Here is a 23,288-nt window from a genome sequence, read left to right on the forward strand (position 1 = left end):
ATGCCCTCAAGTTTTGGAATTTAAAAGTTGATTAAAAGTTTGATTTTGAAATGTTAAATTCTAAAACCCTCGCATTTTGAAAAGGTCAAATTACACCCTTATGGTTTTGTTAATTAATTAAAGTGTATAACTAAAAGAGAGTTAATAAATCCATAAAGTTTTGATTTACATTTAATTAAATTAAAAGTATAATTTATTAAATTAGACCACCTAGTATTTTAAAAGTGTAAAATACACCCTATACTATGTATATATGACATTAAAAGTCTAATATTATATATGTATAAGTAAACAGTCAGTCTTACCGTTAGTAGGCCTCATTCACGAAGCTGGTCTATAAGGGGTATTTAAGGAAATTGCCTATAAAATGGCGATTGAATGAGTATCCACTCTTACCCACCGCACACTTGACTAGTGGAGGGTCGTTAGCCGAACGGGTAGGATAGGACGAAACCTTCCATTATAAGTATAATGAAGTACAAAGTAACTACATGCTTTTACAAATTCCCAAATTCTAGTTACTTTAGGCAAAATGTGAAATTGTATGCTAATCGATGGAATTACACTTCGTACCCTTGTCAAACGTTAGTGGAGCGTGTGTGGTTAACCGGCACACTAATTTGGGATTGACATTGGTGGTGAAGGGTGGCTCGGTGTTTATCGTAGATCAATGGAGCGTGTGTCACTAACCGGCACATTGATTAGGTGATAGTAGCATTGGGTGCACCATGTGATTCGCACGGTTATTCACACCTTGTTTGTGATCCTCGGCATCCCAGTCGCAAACCTGAAGGGCATAATCGAGATTAAACACGCCATTGAAAAGTTCAATGAATCTCAAAAGATCTAGGAGTTTCAATTCATTTAAAACTTAAATTTCTTTTTCGTTTTTCATGGTGGAAATTGGTAAATCGTCATTTACCTACCTTCAAATATTCTGCAACTAGATTACGACATCCCTCTTCTAGGTTGAAGAGTATTGTGTTGGATCCTAGCCTTGATGTTTCGTTTGGGTGTTACATCAAGGATTCTAATCAACTTGACTTGAATTTCTCCCGTTTTCTAGATGTCTGAATCTAACAATGGTCTTCCAAAATCCATTGGAACAAGCTTTCCAAATGAAGATGGCATTCCAAGATACGATCAAGGAAATGAGAGTCATGCTTCACTTCCTCCACCTCCTACAATTGTTCTCCCTGACCCACAAGTTCAAAGGCTTGAAACGTTCAAGCTCACTCAATCCCTATTGGCAAGTAAGCACGAAGATGGGAAACCTGTGTGTGCACACGTCTTAGAGATGAAGTCACTCATTGATAGGTTAAGGATGTTGGGTGTCGATATCTCATAGATGTTGGCTGTTGACTGGGTTCTTCAGTCACTTACTGATTCGTATAGTGAGTTCGTAAGAGAGTACTACACGATCATTCACGACGTGACCCTCATTGATTTGACCTATTTGCTTATTGCTGCTGAATCAACGATGATTTGGCGCACTGGTCAAGCAAACTTGATTGGTCGATCAAACTCTTATACTTCATTGGACACTGGCTACATTGGAAGTCCAGAAAAAACTAAGATTGTCCCTTGCTATGTACCAAAGGAGTCCATTTGCTTTTACTGCCAAGAGAAGGGGCATTGGAGACGAAGCTGCCGTAGCTACCTAAGAGATCTAAGAGATGGGAGAGTCAAGACGTATGGCTCTACTTCAGGTAAAATCCATTAACTAACTCTATAAGTTCCTATTTTTGATTCTTAATACATGATGTGAGAAGATTAAATTTTGATGTTTTGCAGGATCGAAGAAAAGAAAGGAAACTTAAGGAAGAAGCGTGCTGAATCTGATCACGAAGAAATGGATTTCGATCGCATGGATTCAAAGATCGGATTTTTGAGCTGCTACTTTAGAGGTAGGGTAGATTGCTAAAAAATATGTAATATCATAGTTTTTCAGTTGAATTGCATTGTAAGGACAAATTTTTTCCACAATAAAATAAATTTTGATTTTGTCTTATTTATTTATCCTCGCGATGGCATGTATGAAAAATTGATGTTTGAATGTTTCCATTATTAGCAATGATGGATTTGATTCTTAATTAGGTTATTTGTGGAAGTGTCGAGAGTTTACCAAATAGGGAGAATTTCTCATCGCCCAAGTTTCAATTGGAAAGAAACTTGGAATCATGCAACATGTATTGTATGATGAATGAAAAACTTTCACATTTACGAAATTTAGACTAATTCTTTGACAAAGTGTCAAGTGAAGGACTAGGAGATCGAGTACACTAGGTTGTACGTTGATCAAGTCCACCACAAAGTGATAAAGATATTCGTCATGATTTACTAAAGTTTAGTAAATATGGTTATACTTATAAGATTGAGTATAATTCTGAGTTGATTGAAAGAGTTTCAATCAATAGCAGAACGAATAAGAAGAATCTAGTAGGCAGAAAGATAAAAGTTTCTCTATTCTAAGAAGAAGGGAGAGTAACTTTTATTGTGTTTTATGATAGGTCTTAATGATTAAGAACCATGTCTCAATTGATCCTCTAAGTGAGTCTTAGTGCAATTGCATGTCTAAGAAGAGGAATCGAGAATTATAGAAATGGTTAAATCAAGAAGTCAATCATACTTCGTTCCAATATCAAATCTTAGAGTCAAGATTGTGACATGAGTGACAAGTCTTAAGTAGGTTTGTAACACTTATCAAATGTAGAATAAGAAAGTTTCTTATTCTTGTACATTTGACATTGGTAAGACAAAGACCAACTAGGACCAATTGAGTGAAGTGTTAAACTTGATAAGAAGCTACACTAACTCTTGAATATTTGTTTTGTCAAGAAATGTTTCTTGACAAGAGAACCTTATATGTCAAGGAGTCAGTGGGAGTCTTAAATGTCTTGAAAAGTTTCAAGAACAAATTCAAGAATAAACCTAGTTGATCATCACTAGCACACGACTTGAGGTTTATAACCTATCGTGACTGACATACTCTAGTTTATGTGCCATTCCATTTGAGTTAACTATGTATGTGAGTTCTATGAGTTCTCATTTGAATGCATAAAGGCAAGCACCTTGATCAATGGAAAGTACATTGATATGTAGGGGTGAGTTGCTAAACAACTTGGAAGACATGGTGGGTATTCGTGTTACCATAAGGCAAGAAATCAAGATTGAACAAGTTCAGTCCATATAAGTTTGGATTTGTCGCAAACCTTAGTTTTGACAAATTCGCATGGATAGGAACGCATACACTTTAAAATCTAAGTGTCATAAGGTTTCCCTCCTTCATGAAAATGATTGTAAGGAAATGCTTTCACTAAGAAAGATTTTAAGAAGATTGCAATTGTGAAAATTGTATTCTCAAATTCGATTATGATTACGGCATCCCTCTTCATAGTTTGAATTGTGAGATTTGGCAATTAGTCTGAACATTTGGGACTTAGTAACATAAGCTCTGAATTTGCTTAGACACACATGTAAGCTTTCTAAGGCAAAGGTGTATGAAGTTAAGAAGCTTAGATAAAGGCTTATCAAAGCATCAGGTATTAGAAATATGAACTTAAGGAATTCAATATGCATTGTCTTCTGGAAGTTCCATTATTTTCTGAATACATGTCAAAGCTAGTGGGAGCATAAGTGTTATGCCAATAAGGAAATAATCATCATGTTAGTGGGAGCATGATTATTATTTCAAGTATTTCAAGTTAGCAATATTAATTATAGAAAACAAAGATTCACTTTGCCAAGTTGTAGGGGTTGAAAAGTTGTTTTGCTATAATTAAGGGAGAGAATATTATACTTCATTTCAAATCTAAAGGCTTAGATTGTGGAATTTTAATCAAATTTAGTCAAATATATATGAATGTTGTGTTGGAATGGTTCAACATGAGGAAATTCTATGTATGGAAAGGACAATTGCATTCTCAAAATTTGGTTATGATTACGGCATCCCTTTTCATAATCAAAATTGTGAGAACATGGCAATTAGAAATATTATAGCAGAAGACTGGTAAAGTATCACGTCTTCATGTGAGACATTATCAATCGTGTTATATACGTTTTGGGTATAGGATCGATTGCATATGCCATAATATTCGGCCGTTCTAATTTTCCAACTGCCTGGGGCATTAAGAGGGAAAAGGACTAGAACCAAGTTTGAATAAAATAATTAAACAACTGGCAAAGGACGATCTGAGGTTCGCTAAGGATTTGTTGCTTGTGAGTAGTTGGAAGTATAGTATTGGATGGACCATGTTGACATTATTTTGAATAAATAAGATTCTATTTAGAATGAGTTGTCATATGGCAAATATGGAAATGTTTCCATATTGGGAGTTGGAAATTGAGAATTTATGTCTAGATTAGAAAATTTTATGCAACAGGATGTTCAAAGGAATGTACTTTGAGAGACATCACCTCTATAGAATTGTTTGTAACAATTTCTGATAGAGACCTTGTAATTTCATTGGCCAAGTCTTGGTGACTTTTGTGCTATGACTTTGCGAAAGGATCGTTGCATAAAATGTTAGAATCTAAACGTATTATTGTAGTGGCAAGAACCTTGTGTTCTTACACTAACGATGAGGATTAGGAATTATGAAATGAGCATCATTGGAAAAGTTTTCAATGGATCTATTTCACAAAGCATGAACTATAGGAAACATAGTGTGCATGCTCGGAGCATGGGACAACTATTGTTGTAATTCAAGTAATAAGTTGATTTTCTGAAACAGTAAGCAATGAATAATGAGTAATCAATATGGTGTTTAAATAAAAGTGTTTTATTTACGCTCAAAAGTTTTGGGGCCATATAGGATAAATATTATTATTGCGTTTCACTCTTCATGTTTTGACTTCCAGAATAACTGGGTTATTCGAACATCCACAGTCGGTCATACGTTGGAAGTAGGTATGAAGCAAGACTGTCATGAAGAGTCTGTAGATTGTCTAAAGAATTTAGACATAGCACAAGTTTGCTGTAGAGTTCATGAGTGCTTTAATAAGATTAGTGTATTGGATTAAACCCATGCTCACCTGAATCACTTCATGGATTTTATCACGAGTGATTGTGAGACGATAATATTGTATATTCTTGAAACCGAGACGTGTGAGTTGTTATTTGCTGGTCGGTTGCACATTGATGATAAGTAAACGCATCAGTAACTTGGTGTTATAAAACTTATTGTTATGTGTGATTCGATTAGTAGGTGCAAGCAAGCATTTGAGTCAAATTTTATCCATTCCTTTTACCCAAAGTGGGATAAAAGCGATATATATGGGCCCCTCGATGATTTTGTGATGACACCCTAAGCGCTTGGCCATGCCGGGACTAAGTTGATGTGTTCAATTGTAGTCTGTTGTCAGTCGTCATAAATCGGAAGTCGGGAAACAGTATAGAGATAATGATCGAAATTCATGTCTTGTGTCTATACGATATCTTGAGAATGGAGGAATATATGATCCCTTATCTAAAGGACACGTGTATCTGATAAGATCAGAGTTGACAGCGGCTTTTGAAAGCTATGATTGCTGATCAGGTTCTAAAGTTAGGCAAAATAGTTATTAGACTTATCCAAGTGGAATACTGTTGGATTAGTGTCTAAGTCCATAACTATTTTGGTATGTACTTGACCAGTTTATGAGCATGGTCCTTTTGGGTTGCCTTCACCATAGCAATATGTAGGATGAATTAAGAAGAGAAAGGTTTAATTATGATTTATTAATATATTATGAGAATAATATATTAAAGGAGAAATCATATTGTTTAATTAATATTTGTCAAGAATTAATTAAGAATTAATTTTGTGGCTAAAAGATATTATTAAACTTAAGGGACTTATTGTGTAATTATAAGATAATTACATAGATGGGCTAATGGACTCCATAGAAGTTGGAGTGGACGAATTCTATGGGGAAACCCATTAGAAATCGTCCAAGGCTTCTAAAGAGGGAGTCCATGGGCTGCTTAGGGCTTAAGCAGTCAGATTAGGGTTTCCTAGCTGTAAACCCTAATAGCCAGCATATATAAGGAACCCTTATGGCCCCAAAAATGTGGTGAATATTTCCTTTAGGGTTTCCAGCCGTTTTTGGTGCCTCCTCTCTCCTTCCTCTTCATCCAAGTTGCTTAGTGGTGTTTGTGACTCCATTAGAGGTGCAACACTTGAGGCACTAAGCTTTCTAAAGCCAAGGATTGATTGTTATTGCTATATAACAATCAAAGGTAAGATCTAAACCCTAATTTCAGTTATAGTTTATTAGATCTAGGGTTTATGGCTTTGGATTATCAATTGCATGTTCATTAGACAAACTAGATCCAAAGCTATTAGGGTCTGCATGTACACCATAGGATTGATGTATTTCTCAAAACCCATCACCTTTGTATCACTAGAACACCTAACAAGCAGAAACGAGATAGACCCAATGGTAACAACGAAAACGAAACTAGCAACGATAAGAACACGAAGACTAGAACACCTAACAAGCAGAAACGAGATAGACCCAAATGGTAACAACGAAAACGAAACTAGCAACGATAAGAACACGAACACTAGAACACCTAACAAGCAGAAACGAGATAGATCCAATGGTAACAACGAAAATGAAACCAGCAACGATAAGAACACGAACACTAGAACACCTAACAAGCAGAAACGAGATAGATCCAATGGTAACAACGAAAACGAAACCAACAATGATAAGAACACGAACACTAGAACACCTAACAAGCAGAAACGAGATAGATCCAATGGTAACAACGAAAACGAAACTACCAACGACAAGAACACGAACATTGGAACGGCTAATAAACAGAAATAAGATAGACCCAAATGGTAATAACGGAAACAAAACTAGAAACGATAAAAACATGAACATAGAACACCCTGTCATTCCTAGCAACCAGTGCTCCTCGAATCGACGTAACAACAAGAAGTCCAATGCCATCAATTGGCACGGACATGCTTGATAATCACCTTACAAACCTCGAGCACTACAAATAGACTTTTGTCCTACTCCACCGGGTAACGAAACTTTTTCAGCCGATAACGGCAAATCCCTAGCAACCAGACACCTAAGTCCTGGTGTAAGGATTGCCACACGTTTTTCCCTAGCCCCGATAAAGATTTAAAAATCAAGGAGCAAAAGGCATTAAGGGAATTAGAAGGCTTCCAACCTTCCTCCAAAGGTTCCCAAAACCTCGTGGAAATCTCAACCATGTGGTAAGCAGAGATAGAATCACTCCGACTCCTGGAACCACCCCAATAACCAAACACCCGATACCACATAGCAAGGTCACAAGAACAGATAGTGTCTGATCGCAAGATCGACATAATAGATAAGGGAAACATCAGACCCAGTCCCTAACCACAGGAAGCACATGTCTAACCCATAAGGGAAAAAGATGAAATTACCATAGGCACCACCGACTACGAATAAGCCAAACAAACCCATCCTCAAGGATCGATACTCCCTACCCCCGAATCGGAGACATGTTCGACCAACAACGAGGAATAGCAGAGGCCGACCTACCATTAACTCGGGAAAACTATAAGAAGAAAACCCCCAAGATAATCTAAGACTCATAAGGTTAACTACACCACTCGCAAACGCAACCTGGGTGACCATAGTACCAACTCCTAAGACCCAGAATACTCTACTTCTAGGACACCAGGATTTCGATCCCTAGAAGACCATTCACAAGGTCTCGCCAAGAAAGGGCCCGATCACTCATAGTCTCTGATTAACCAAAGGAACCAGGTTAGGACATTTCTCCTTTCATGGGCTCAGCACTCATAAGTGTAAGACCACCGAAACTCTAGAAATTCCACCTGTCAAGGTCAAGGTAAACACGAACCCACATCCCGAAGAGAAGCATTTGTAGTGGACATTGTCGAAGTTTGGATGCCCACTTGCTTTTAATCGAGTATTCATATGACAACAACTACCACTCGTGCATAGGAGTTGCGCCCCTCGAGGCCCTGTGTGGCCAGAGGTGCAGATCATCCTCTGTTAGGCTGAGATGGGAGATACCCAGCCGGCAGGATGACAAACGCCCAATAGCACACTCACTAGACCCGAGATTAGTCGAGAAACCACAAGAAGGATAGTCAAAACCCAAACACGACCTCAAACTGTTGGGTTTTGAGCATTCTAACACTCCTATGGTGTACATGCAACCCTATAAACCTTGGATCTATGTTTTCTCTATTATACATGCAAATATTAACTATTCCAAGGTTTCATCCTAACTAGCATATTATGAAGCACCTATACTACAAAGTTCTAGTTAGATGACATACCTTTTGATGTAGCTTGATGTCTTCAAGCTTTAAGAGCTTAGCCCCAATAGTGTGGAAGCCTCAAATGGAATCACAAATCACCAAAACACCTTGGAAGAACTTGAGAGAATATGTATGCACACTAAAATCGGCCCACTCTTATTTTCACACACTTGTGCCAATTTTGTGAGCCAAGGACCCCTTTATATATTATGGAGGATTAGGGTTACATCCATGTAAACCCTAATATCCATGACCTTTCATTTACATAGGATCCATGGGTTCAAAGCTCCATGGACCATCCATGAAAGCTTAGCCCAACCTAAATGAACTTGGCCCATTCCATATATATAAGAGTCCATATTTAATTAGTTCTTTTTGATCACTTAATTAATTCTAAATTAATTCTTGATCAATACTAATTAAATAATATGATTCCATATTAATATATTAGAACTTATAATATACTAATATAAATCATAAATATACTATTCTCAAAAGACTTTCCATATAAATTGTGCCGGTGAAGTGCAACCCAAATGGACCATGCCGGGTCGGGTCAAGTACATACCAAATATAGTTATGGACTTAGACATTAATCCAACAGTCTCCCACTTGGATAAGTCTAAAACTATTATTGAGTATGACTTCAAAACCTAACTGGCAATCGTAGCTCTTAAAGCCGCTGTCGAACTCTGACCTTGTCAATGACTTGTCCATTAGATAAGGGATCATATATTCCTCCATTCTAGATATCATATGGACTGAGACATGGATTATAATCACTCTCTCTGTCCATTTGTTGTTTCCCGATTTTCGATTTATGATGACTGACTGATTGAACAAATCAAATCAGTCCTGGCTTGGCCAAGCACTCACATGTGTCATCGCTAAATCATCGAGGGGCCCACAGATATCGCTTTTATCCCGAAGGTAAAAGGAATGGATAAACTTCGACTCTTATGGCTTGTTCTACTACTTTTTGAATCATACACAAAGGCACGTTTTATAACATCGAGTTACCAAATGCGTTTTCGTGCAATCAATGTATAACCAACTCATACTAACAACTCATATCTCTAGGTTTGAAGAATATAAGATATTATCGTCTCATGATCACTCGTGATAAAATCCATGAAGTGATTCAAATGAGCGTGGGTTGAATCCAATACTCAGAACTTATGAGCACTCATGAGTGTTGTAGCACCACTTTGTCCACCAACTTGGACCTCTACAAACCAACCCATGACAGTCTTGATTCATATCTACTTCCAACATATGACCGACTGTGGATGGTTTGAATAACTTAATCATTCAGGAAGAGCGAATTAGTTATTCTGGAAGTCAAAACATGCAAAGTGAAACACAAGAATAAATGAATCAAATATGGTATCAAACCCTATGAATATAAATAAACACTTTTATTTATCACCATACTGATTACTCATTATTCATTGTTTCGGTTTTATCAACTTTATACATGAATTAAAAACACTAGTTGTCCCATGCTCCAAGCATGTACACTATGTTTTTCTTAAACAATAGCTTTGCCATACACCAAGTATGCACTCTATGTTTTTCTATGTTCCTTACTTTGTGAAATAAATCAATTGAACACAATTTCAATGATTCTAATTTCACACTCCCAAATCCTTATCGAAAAATGTGAGAATTTCAAATTCCTATCATTTATCGAAATCTGTTTAGATTTTAAACTTATATGCACTGACCCTCCTGTAATGAATATGTAAAAAGTCACAAAGACTTGTCAACATTCATTATAAGGTATTCCAATGGAGATCAACTCCATGGAAACTAAGTCTCATATTCAAAGTACATTGCTTTGGACATGCTTCTTGCATTAAGTTTTCTAATCTTACACAGATAACTTCCACCTATGGAGAAAACTACATATTCTCATTTTGACTATCACTTCTGAATAAGAGATGCCTCTTTTCAGAATATGTCAATATGGTCCTTCCAAAATTAGCACTATACTTCCAACTGTCCCTGAGCAACCAATCTTTGGTAAACCTCAGATTTTAGTCACATGTAATTGATCCTGTACCCAAAGCAAATGGTACATGATTCATGATGTCTCACATAAAGACATGATTCTAGACCAGTCTTTTGCTAGAATATTTTTATTTGCCATGTTTTCAAAATTTGACTATGAAGAGGGATGCTGTAATCATAATCGAATTTTGAGAACGCAATATATAGAATTTCCTTAAGCTGAACCAATCCAACATGAAATTCATATATATATATTCTTGACTAAAGATGATTAAGGTCTCAATCTAAGCCTTTAGAACTGAAATGAAGTATATCCTCTCCCTTAATTAGATCAAAACAACTTTTTCAATCCCAGCAGCCTCACGAGTTGAAACTTTTGTTTTCTATAATTACATTGCTAACTTGCAACACTAACAATAATTATCATGCTCCCACTTACATGATGATTATTAGCATAACACTTATGCTCCCACTAGCTTTGACATGTACTCAGAAATCAGCTGGACTTCTAGAAATCAATACTTTATTGACTTTCTTACCAAAGTTCAAATTTCTGATACGAGATGCTTTGATAAAACTTTATCAAAATCATACACCTTTCCTTAGATAGCATGCATGTGTGTCTAAACAATTTCAGAACTATGAAAAGGGATGCCATAATCATAGTCTCAATTGTTTAGACCTTTTGCCATCTGCTTCAAATCTACTTGGTGGAAGTGTTTCCTCACCATCATTTTCATGAATCGGAGAGAAACCTTATGACCCTTAGATTTTATGGTGTATGTGTTCTTATCCACGTGAATCGTCAAAACCATAGTCACAAGACAAGGATAATGACAAATCCAAACTCATATGGACTGAACTTATGCAATCTTAACTTCTTGCCACCTGGCAGTACAGGGCCTGCCATTGCTTCCAAGTTGTTATGCAACCAATTGAGAACTTTCAGAACTCCTATGCAAAGCCAACTTTAACTGGAATGGGCACATAATATGTCAACATGATAGGTTATAAACCTCAAGTCGTGTGCTAGTGAAGAACCTCAGGTTTTATTCTTGATTAGTTCTTGAAATTCTTTTTAGGATCTTTAAGACTCCCACTATCCTCTTAACATATAAGACTACCTTGCCAAATATTCAAGAGATAGTGCGGATTCTTTATCAAGACAAACACTTCACACAATTGGCCTTAGTTGGTCTTTGTTTTATCCAAAACATCACAACTTACCAATTTCAAATGTACAAGAGTAGGACACTTTTACTCTTACATTTGACAAGTGTTTTAAACATTTCTTTAAGATATGTCACTCAAGTTACAATCTTGGAGTATGACTCTAAGAATTGTTTTGGAACGAAGTATGACTCATCTTCCTGATCTAACCATTTCAACAATTCATGACCCCTCTTCTTAGTCATAAGAATGCACTAAGAAGACCTTTAGAGGACTAATTATGATATGATTTCTAAATCATTAAGATGATCACAAACATGATACTAAAGTACTCTCCCATCTTTTCAGATTTGAGAAACTTTTATCTTTCTGCCTAATTTTGATTCTTCCCATTCGTTCTGCCATACATTGAGACTTTTCCAATGTTTCAGAATTATACTTAAACTTGTAAGTATAACCATATTTACTAAACTTTAGTAAATCAAATAGTCTTAACGAGCTTTGTGGTAGACATGACCAGTGCACAAGAATGTGTACTCGATCCCTTTAGTCCTTCATTTGACTCACACATCCATGTGAACAAGTAATTAGTCTTGATTTTCCAATGCTTGAAAGTTCTCATTCATCATACTATTCAACTTGCATGATTCCAAGTTTCGGTCCAATTGAAACTTGGGTGATGAGGAACTTTCCTGATTTGGTAAATTTAGACACTACCACAAATGAAAGAATCAAATCCATTTTCCAATATTGCTGTCAGTGGAATCATATAAGCAACAATTTTCCACAAATGCCATTGTAAGGATACTTCAAATAAACAAAATTAAACAATTTTCTTTTATTTTAAAACTTTGCGGAAAAACTTATCCTTACAATCCACATGGAAAATTGTTGTTATCTATTCCTTAGCAATATATCATAACTTCTTAAGCAACTGCTCAAAATTGTGATGCGATCGAAATCCACCTTCGCGATCAAAATCAGCATATACTTCCTTTACGATTTCTCTCTATTCTTTGATTCTTAAAACATCAACATGTGACCCAGTTACATCATGTAATGAGGATCTCAGAATACAACTTAACAGAGTTAGATAATGGGCTCTACCTGATGTAGAGTAAAACTTATTGACTTTAACATCCTTAGGTAAATTTGGGAGCTTTGCAATCAACGCCCCTTCCTTTGGCAAAATAAACATATGGACCCTTTGGTAATGGGACTATCTCAGACTTAGCCTTTCTCTTTACCATTTGGTCAACCGGGTTGACTATGGCCAATCCCTTTCCATTGGGAAGAGAATGCTTTTTCTGGATTTCCAGTGTCACCATTGTCACTGTTCATAAAGTTTTTGGGAAGTTGATCTTCTAATCAAATTTGCTTCACTATCGTTCCAAATCATTGTTGATTCAGCAGCACCAAGCAAATAGATATGATCATTAAGGTTCATGTCATAGTCTGTATCATAGTAGTCCCAAAGGAACTCACTATGTGACTTAGAAAGTGATTGAACATCCAACTTTCTCAAGACTTTGAAACCCAACTCTCCCGGCTTGTCAATATGTGACTTCATCTCTAAGATGTGATCACACATAGACCTTGCTTGCCATTAGGGCTTGAGTGACCTTGAACTTGTGGGTTAGGGAGAATAATTGGAGGAGGTGGAGGAAGTAAAGTTCCAAGAGATTTGGGAAGATCATAGATGTCTGAACTCGACATCTTTTGGGAGATATTCAAGATAGTTGATTTAAAGTCCTTAATATAACACCCAATATGAAATATTAAGGCTAGGATCCAACAACCTATTTTATAACTTGGAAGAGGGATGCCGTAATCCAAGCTATAAAATATTTGAAGGTAGGTGAATGACGATTCACCAATTTCCACCAAGATAAACGAAATGTATTATTTGGTTTTAATTGGTTTTGAAACTCCTAGATTCTTTTGAGATTCATTGAACTTTTCAATGGCATGTTTCAATCTCGAGTGTGCCCTTCAGGTTTTGTGACTGGGATGCCGAGGATCACAAAACAAGGTGTGAAGTAACCATGCAAATATACTTGGTACCCTTAATATTTACCCCTCAATCGATGTGCCAGTTAACCACACACGCTCCAACGATACTATGATAAACATTATGTTACCCTTTGCCTACCTTGTTAAGTCCAGGTTAGTGTGCCGGTTAACCACACACGCTCCACTAACAGCCTAAACAAAGTGCAAAGTGTAATTTCATGGATTAGCACCTTATTCACATTTTCCTAAGTAACTAAGATTGGGAATTTATAAGTGTTTAGTTACTTAGTATTTATCATTAATACTTTTAATGAAGGGAGAATTATAGTCCTTGTCCTACCTGTTACGCTAACGACCCTCCACCGGTCAAGGAAGCGGTGAGTGAGAGTGGACACCCATTAAGCTGCCATTTTATAGGCAACAACCTTATACCCCCTTATAGACCGGCCTCGTGAATGAGGCCTACTAATGGTAAGACGACTTGCTCTTATACATATAATATTAGACATTTAAAATACTTGATGGTTTAATCTATTAATTAAACTAGACTTTTAATTTAATTAAACTCAAACCATATATTTATGAATTTAATAATACTCTTTTAATTAAACGCTTTAATTAACTATTAATAAAGTCCATAAGAGTTAATTTGAACTATTCAACAAAACATCATAATTCCAATTATTAAACTCAAAATTAAAACCATTTAATTAATTGTTTAAGTTATGAACCTAAGAGTTTTAGAATTCAATTCTTTTTTTCCATAAAAAACTTTTCTCAAATTCCAAAACTTGAGGGCAAGTTTTGTAATTCTTGAAAACCTTTGGATTCCATAACTTATGGAATTAATGGTGTTTTATGATGAAACTTTCCATGTTCCATAACTTAAGAACAAGTTATGGAATTCTTTAAAACATTAACACCAAATTTTGTAACTCGATAAAAACTTTGAATCAAAATTTTTTTTTTAAAAAAACTTTCATATCCATAACTTATGGAAGTTTCAAAAACCCTTAAGATCACAACTTTAAAAAAAACTTTTGAGCTCCAAAATTTTATGACAAAATTTGTAACTCCTTAAAACATTTAGATCAAACTTTTAAAACTAATAAAATAATCATATCATTTTATCTTTTACTAAATTTGACCTAATTCAACTCATATAACAAATGATTCAAATTTTACAAATAATTCGTTTTTCACAAAACAAGTAATTATCTTAAAATTTGACAAACGTCATGTTTTTTTTCCTTTTTTTTTCAACATGAAAATAAAATATTTGCATCAATATAACAGAAAACAACCCATGACTCTGATACCACTGTTGGGTTTTGAGCATTCTAACACTCCTATGGTGTACATGCAACCCTATAAACCTTGGATCTATGTTTTCTCTATTATACATGCAAATATTAACTGTTCCAAGGTTTCATCCTAACTAGCATATTATAAAGCACCTATACTACAAAGTTCTAGTTAGATGACATACCTTTTGATGTAGCTTGATGTCTTCAAGCTTTAAGAGCTTAGCCCCAATAGTGTGGAAGCCTCAAATGGAATCACAAATCACCAAAACACCTTGGAAGAACTTGAGAGAATATGTATGCACACTAAAATCGGCCAACTCTTATTTTCACACACTTGTGCCAATTTTGTGAGCCAATGACCCCTTTATATATTATGGAGGATTAGGGTTACATCCATGTAAAACCTAATACCCATGACCTTTCATTTACATAGGATCCATGGGTTCAAAGCTCCATGGACCATCCATGAAAGCTTAGCCCAACCTAAATGAACTTGGCCCATTCCATATATATAAGAGTCCATATTTAATTAGTTCTTTTTGATCACTTAATTAATTGTAAATTAATTCTTTATCAATACTAATTAAATAATATGATTCCATATTAATATATTAGAACTTATAATATATTAATATAAATCATAAATATACTATTCTCAAAATACTATCCATATAAATTGTGCCGGTGAAGTGCAACCCAAATGGACCATGTCGGGTCGGGTCAAGTACATACCAAATATAGTTATGGACTTAGACATTAATCCAACACAAACATCGTAACACCGACAAAGGAACTATGTAGATAACATCTTAAAATCTTGAAATCCCAAGTAGGGATCAGAGTATTATTTAAGAACTCCCCTCGAGGAAGAGTAACTCGAATCAAAAGGAAAAGTGAACTAAACTCTCGATGCACCAGACCCTTAGAGATCCTCGCACGGATCGGCCGGTAGCCTACCAACTCCAATTACCCTCCGAGTTTAGTAACGCACACCCTACATTCCATGTATCGAACCTAGAAAGGGTCTATCAGACAACCCTCCTAATCCCACTAGACAAGACTAAGGCGAACTAGAACCTCCTAATCATTGATCCGCCTATCAAGACAATGAACGGGAAAGTTAAGTACACAAAACAAAACCGCATCCCGATTGTGAAGGTTCGAGAGAACGCTAGGCGTGAGCCGAAATTCACTTGGGAGCGCGAAAACCAAATGAATCAAAAGTACCTTCATCTATTCCGATATTCATGACTCTACCTTTCGAAAGAATTCCGGGACGAAATTCCCTCTAACGGGGGGATGATGTCACAACTAGCACTTTTGGCTAGGAAATTCCGTCCTCAGGTAAGTAAGGACTATTGTGAGATTGTACTAACACTCCTAAGTGTTCAATATGAGTTCCTAAGGAGCCAGAAAGTGTTAGAATGCAAATCTCTCTAAGTATAGTGAATCTCTCCCAAATCTCTCCAAGTATAGTGAATCTCTCCCAAATCTCTCCAAGAATCGTGAATCTCTCCCAAATCTCCCTAAGTATGTGAAATCTCTCCAAGAATAGTGAATCTCTCCCAAATCTCTCTAAGTATGCGAAATCTCTCCAAGAATAGTGAATCTCTCCCAAATATCTCTAAGTATGCGAAATCTCTCCAAGTGAATCTCTCCCAAATCTCTCCAAGCATGTGAAATCTCTCCCAAATCTCTCCAAGTATGTGAAATCTCTCCCAAATCTCTCCAAGTATGTGAAATCTCTCCCAAATCTCTCCATGTATCTCAAATCTCTCTCAAATCTCCCTAAGTACCTTCCTTAGTCGAAAACAGCTCAAAACCGGAAGAGGAAACCCCCAAAAGGACCCTTTTGGTCTGGAACCTCTCGGTCCGGAACCATCTTGGTCCGGACTCCTCTTGGCCGGAACCCTCTTGGTCCGGACTCCTCTTGGTCCTGAACCTCTTGGCCGGAACCCTCTTGGTTCGGAACCCTTCTGGACCGAAACCTCTTAGTCCGGAATGTCTCCTAAGAAAGCCAAGAGGAAGCTCATCTCGAAAGCCTCTTATCCGAAAGCCTCTTAGCCAGAGTCTCCTGGAGGGAGAGCGGAAATTTGTGTATAGATCTATACGGGGTTGACACCCCGCACCTTCGCTGTTTGCTACAGCTAGACATGCCAGTCTAGGGTGACAAATGTCTTTATCCAAACCGAGGGCGCCTGAGAAATGCCAAAACAGGCACTTCGTCAGATTAGTATGGTTATGACGACTCACTAGAATATGTTATACTAACTAGAAATTTATGTAAGGAAAACCTCATAAATAAATTTTGGCACGTTGTGTTGACTGTCCTACACGTGATAGGTGATGGTCCGCATTTGTTGTGTTGACTGTCCTTCTTCATCGCGTAGAATGTCCACAATAGCCATATTGATTCTTTCTCATACAAGTATAGAGTCGTAATACTGCTATTTTTACAAATTAAAAAGCGTAGGACTCTTTGGAAAACGTTTGTAAACGATTTGATAACGATAAACTAACCCACACATATACATAGTTGGAAACTAGAACTTACGATTATTTTATAGCAGAAAATATAGGATTTTCTGGGGAAAACGATTTTTCTACGATTTCGATAACGATAAACTAGAACGCACAAACTCAATTTTACTCGATAAGAGGAACAAGATTTTCAACCATATTTCCTTTTTGAAAATAAGGGAATTTTCTTGAAACGGTTGATTGTTACCATTCAAAAGAACTATTCTCAGACACAACACGCTTTTACAAATCACACTACTTTTCAAAATCACTCCTTATAAGGATGAACAAAAGTGATGTCATACACACAAATATCCATGATTTTCAAGGCAAGACTTCAAACGATTTCAAAGAAAATATCGGATTTTCTGAATGTACGATAAGAACGATTCTAAACAAGTGTAAACGATTTTATACAAAAATGCTTATGAACTCACCAACTTTTTAGTTGACGCTTTTCAAAACGACTTGTATTCTCAGGGATCTAGTAAGCAGGTAACAAGGGACGCAGATGCAAGACTTTTAGCTGTAGCTTGGATTATTTTCTGGTTATGTCTCTTTTATGTAACTCGAAGAACAAATACAATATGTAAACAATGTAAGTTTGTTATCTCAATGTATGATGTTTGGATTGCTCTGTTTCATTTATATTCAATTGTTATGATACTGACAATGAAGTCACCCGCCTCCGGACGTTTCCGCTGTCTGGTCCGGGGGTGTGACAATGAAACCCTAATTGACCAAAGGAAACCCTAGTTGACCTAATGAAACATTAATTAACCTAAAAATCTAACTATTGGATTAATTGGGTTGTGATTGGGTTGGAAACCCTAATTAGGGTTTAGAAAACCCTAATTGTGGATTTGTTGGTTTGGAATTATAGGGACCCGCGTTTCGGGCCATTGGAATTAAATTATGATTTACACTCGATCACACCATATGATTTACCTAGTAGAATGATGAACTTAATGGATTAAGTCCTTAATGGGTTAAGTAAGAACACTTAACCTAATTGTCATTTTATGAGAAAACCCTAATTTTGCTTGGGCCTTGAGTTGGGCCTCTCTATTGGGTTTTGGTGATTGGGCTATTGATGGGCTATCCAAGAACAAATATATGGACTAAAATATTTGAATGAGCTTTAGGGTAAGGCCCATGTGAGGGTTTGGGCCCAATTTGGAAAATTGGGCCATAGAGGGGCCATAACTGGGCCTTGATGGTTATGAGATGTTGGAACAATTGGAATACCAAATATTTGGACTAGAATAAATGGTTGGGCCTTAGGGTAAGACCATGTAAAGGTTTGGGCCCAAATTGGAAAATTGGGCCATATGTTGGGCTTTGGTTCATAGTTTGACTTTTGTACCTTTGGATTGGGCCTTGAGCTTGAATCAAGCTAAGATGGGGGTAAAATAGTCTTTTACCCCTAGCATGGAATTATGGTTATGTGTTGGAACCAAATTATTAATTGGGTGTTGTTTTGATGTTGACAGTTCGGTAATCTGCCATCCAGCAGCTAGAGTTTTGTCTGCGGGACTTCAGCAGTGTGAGGTGAGTTACCAATGCTGGCCCACTAGTAAGAGTTATAGTAGAGATGATTATGATGGGTTTTAGGTACAACAAATAAACTAGAAATAATTCCTAAGTTCACATGCAACCTACTTTGGATCTATGTTTTAACTATTGAACATACAACTTTGAATTGCAATACAAGAACCCTAGAGGAGAGAGGCTATTATCGAAAATAGTAAACTAGGGTTTAGGGTTTACATACCTTTCAATTGTTATAGCAAACAATTGATATTCCCTTGATCTTGATCTTGATCTTCTTGGAAGCTTTAGCACCACAAGTGTAATGCCTCTAATGGAATCACACCCAATGACTAGCAAGAAGGAAAGTAGAAGAGAGAGGGGAGCGGGAGTATGCAAAATCTCGGCCTTAGGGTTTCTTCAAAAGAAAGAGTGACCAAAAACATGAACCAGGAGGCTCCTTATATAGCTGAGGGATCTAGGGTTTAAGGGAAACCCTAGTTATCCTTTGCTTAGGGCCTAAGCAAACCCAAGGGCCTTATCCAAGCCCCTATGGACGAAATTATTAGGGTTTCCCCTAAAGATTTCGTCCACCCTCTTCGAAGGGGGTTCTAGAGCCTTCCACTCAACTATTAGATAATTGCAAACTAGTCCCTGCACCTTATAATTAATTCTTTTAACCCCAAAATCAATTCTGATTAATTTCTGGCTAACAATTAATTAAACATAATGATTTCTAATTAATATATTAATCCATTAACATATTAATAAATCATTTATATATATATATATATATATATATATATATATATATATTAATTTATTAATCTTATAAATTAATATCTCTCCTTTCATAATTTCCTTGTCCAGTTGCTAGGTTGAGGGCAACCCAAAAGGACTGTGCTGCTATCAATTCAAGTACATACCAATTATAGTTATGGGCTTAGACACCTAATCCAACAGTCTCCCACTTGGATAAGTCTGTAACTATAATTGCTAGTATGCCTTGTAAATTTGACCAGCAAATTGTAGCTTCCAAAAGCTGCTGCCGAACTCTGACCCAGTCAGTTACGTGTCCTAAGATAAGTGATCATATAATCCTTCGTTCTGCTAAATATCCCTAGACATAAGACATGGAATGTAATCAATCTCTTTGTCCAGAATCTATGTTTCCCGATTCCTGATTTGTGATGATGTAGGACTTCTAATTGAACACATCAATTTAGTCCTGGCTGGGCCCAGCACATAAGTCAACACCAAATCATCGAGGGGCCCACAGATATCGCTTTTCCTGTTAGGGCAAAAGGAACGAATAAACGTTGACTCATATGCTTGTATCTTTTACTCATTAAATTATGCATGACAATACGTTTTATAACACCAAGTTACTGATGCGTTTTCGTATCACCAATGCACAACCGACTTGTAAATTACAACTCATATATCTTCGTTTCAAGATTATAAGATATTATCGTCTCAGTATTACTCGTGATGATTTCCATGAAGTAATACTCTGAGCGAGGGTTTATCCAATACTCAAATCTCAATTTCTGAGTACTCATGAACGTTGCAGCAATTCTATTGCCATGTCTATCTTTAGACAATCTGCAATCCAATTCATGACAGTCTTAATTCACTACTTACTTCCAAGAGTACGAGCGACTGTGGAGTTTGAATAATCTCATTATTCAGGAAGTAAAACATGCAAAATATGAAACACAATAATAAACAATTGACAAAAGGTAGTAGCCAAACTTATAAATAATACTTTATTATTTAATCACCAAAAGTCAATTACATTTACTTTGTTACAAGTTTCAAAAACTAATCTAACTACTAAAACTAATATCATCTTTCAGTCCTATGCTTCGAGCATGCTGAATATGCTTAGCCCTACTCAGACCCTTTGTGAGAGGATCTGCTGGGTTATCTTCAGATGACACCCTCTTTACTATAAGATGGCCTTCTTCTACTCTATGTCTGATGAAATGGTACTTTCTGTCGATATGTCTGGTCTTACCATGATCTCTCGGTTCCTTTGTCAAGGCAACCGCTCCTTCATTATCGCAGAACAGTTCCATAGGCTCCTGGATGGTTGGAACAACTCCGAGATCCCCGATGAAGTTCCTCAACCAAGCTGCTTCTTTCGACGCTTCACTTGCTGCAATGTACTCTGATTCACAAGTAGAATCAGCCACCGTATTTTGCTTGGAACTCTTCCAAGTAACTGCTCCTCCATTCAGTAAAAATACCCAGCCCGACTGAGAACGGAAGTTATCTCTATCCGTCTGAAAGCTGGCATCACTGTAACCATCTACTCTCAAAGTATCACTGCCACCAAGCACAAGAACCCAGTCCTTTGTCCTTCGCAAATACTTGAGTATATTCTTAACTGCTATCCAATGAGCTCTACCTGGGTTTCCCTGATAGCGACTGACCATGCTCAAAGCAAATGCCACATCAGGGCGAGTACATGTCATAGCGTACATGATCGATCCGACAGCGGAAGCATAAGGTACACGACTCATGTCATCTATTTCAACATCTGTACTCGGGCATTGAGTCTTACTCAATTTGGTATTGCTCTGGATAGGTAGCTCTCCCTTCTTGGAGTTTTCCATACCAAACCTCTTTAGTACCTTATCCAAGTATGTGCTCTGACTAAGTACAATTAGTCTCTTCTTTCTATCTCTCAATATTCTAATCCCAAGAATATAGGCAGCTTCTCCAAGGTCTTTCATGGCAAAACACTTTCCAAGCCAAGACTTAACTTCATTCAAGGTTGGAACATCGTTACCAATGAGTAATATGTCATCGACATATAACACCAGAAAAGTTACTATACTCCCACTAGCCTTGATATACACACAAAACTCATCTTCACTTCTAGAGAAACCAAACTCTTTGACTTTCTCATGGAAGCAAAGATTCCAACTGCGAGATGCTTGTTTCAATCCATAAATGGATTTCTCAAGCTTGCACACTCTATTGGGGAACTTTGCATCAACAAAACCCTCTGGCTGACTCATGTAAACATCTTCAGCCAACTTCCCATTAAGGAAAGCAGTTTTGACATCCATCTGCCAGATTTCATAATCATGGAAGGCAGCTATGGCGAGCAATATCCTAATAGATTTAATCTTAGCTACTGGTGAGAAGGTCTCATCATAGTCAACCCCTGGGGTTTGAGTGAAACCTTTTGCAACCAGTCGAGCTTTGAATGTGTGCACATTCCCATCCATGTCTGTCTTCTTCTTGAAGATCCATTTGCACCCAACTGTCTTGCGACCTGGTGCACTATCAACCAAATTCCAAACTTGGTTGTCATACATGGACTTAATCTCGCTGTCCATTGCCTCTTTCCACTTGGAAGCCTCTGGGCCTGCCATTGCTTCCTTATAAGTGAATGGTTCATCTAAGTTTACCAGTGTTCTGTCACTTATGAATGTGTCACCATCTGAAGTAATATGAAAACCATACAACTCAGGTGGCACACTCACCCTAGTGGATCTTCTAAGAGGTAATGTGTTATCAATTGGTTCAACAGGAACTGTTTCCTCTGGTTGAATGCTAGTGTCATCTAAGGTTCCTTCATTGGCTGACTCTTGAATTTCTTCAAGGTCAATAGTGCTCCCACTGTCCTCTTTGAATATGAGCTCTCTTTCAAGAAAGACTCCTCTTCGTGCTACAAAGACCACGTTCTCACTAGGCCTGTAGAACAAATATCCAAAAGACTGCTTTGGGTAACCAATGAAAACACATTTCTCACTTCTAGCTGCTAGCTTGTCGTGAGTCTCTCGTCTTACGAAAGCTTCACAACCCCAGACTTTAATATGTGCTAACGAGGGAACTTTCCCTGTCCACATTTCGTGAGGTGTTTTGGCAACCTTCTTTGTAGGGACAAGATTGAGGATGTGGGCGGCTGTCTCTAAGGCATACCCCCAGAAGTGAATAGGAAGCGAAGCCCGACTCATCATAGAACGAACCATGTCTAACAAGGTTCGATTGCGCCTCTCAGCTACACCATTTAACTGTGGTGTCCTAGGAGGAGTCAATTGTGAGACTATCCCACATTCTTTCAGATAGTCGTTAAACTCGATACTAAGATACTCCCCGCCTCTATCGGATCTAAGTATCTTTATCTTTCTGCCCAATTGATTTTCGACTTCATGTTTAAACTCTTTGAACTTTTCAAAAGTTTCTGACTTATGCTTGATCAAGTAGATATATCCATATCTGCTATAATCGTCAGTGAAAGTCACATAGAATCGATTAGCATCTCTTGTAGTTGATCTGAAGGGCCCACACACATCTGTGTGTATGAGATCCAACAGACCTTCACCTCTTTCACAAGACCCTGTGAATGGTGATTTTGTCATCTTTCCCAAAAGACAAGATTCACACATATCATCTGACTTTAGGTTAAATGATTCCAACACTCCATCCTTTTGGAGTT

This window comes from Lactuca virosa, chromosome 5 (assembly GCF_052849685.1).
Source record: "Lactuca virosa cultivar CGN04683 chromosome 5, Lactuca_virosa_CGN04683_v6, whole genome shotgun sequence".
Lineage (NCBI taxonomy): Eukaryota > Viridiplantae > Streptophyta > Magnoliopsida > Asterales > Asteraceae > Lactuca > Lactuca virosa.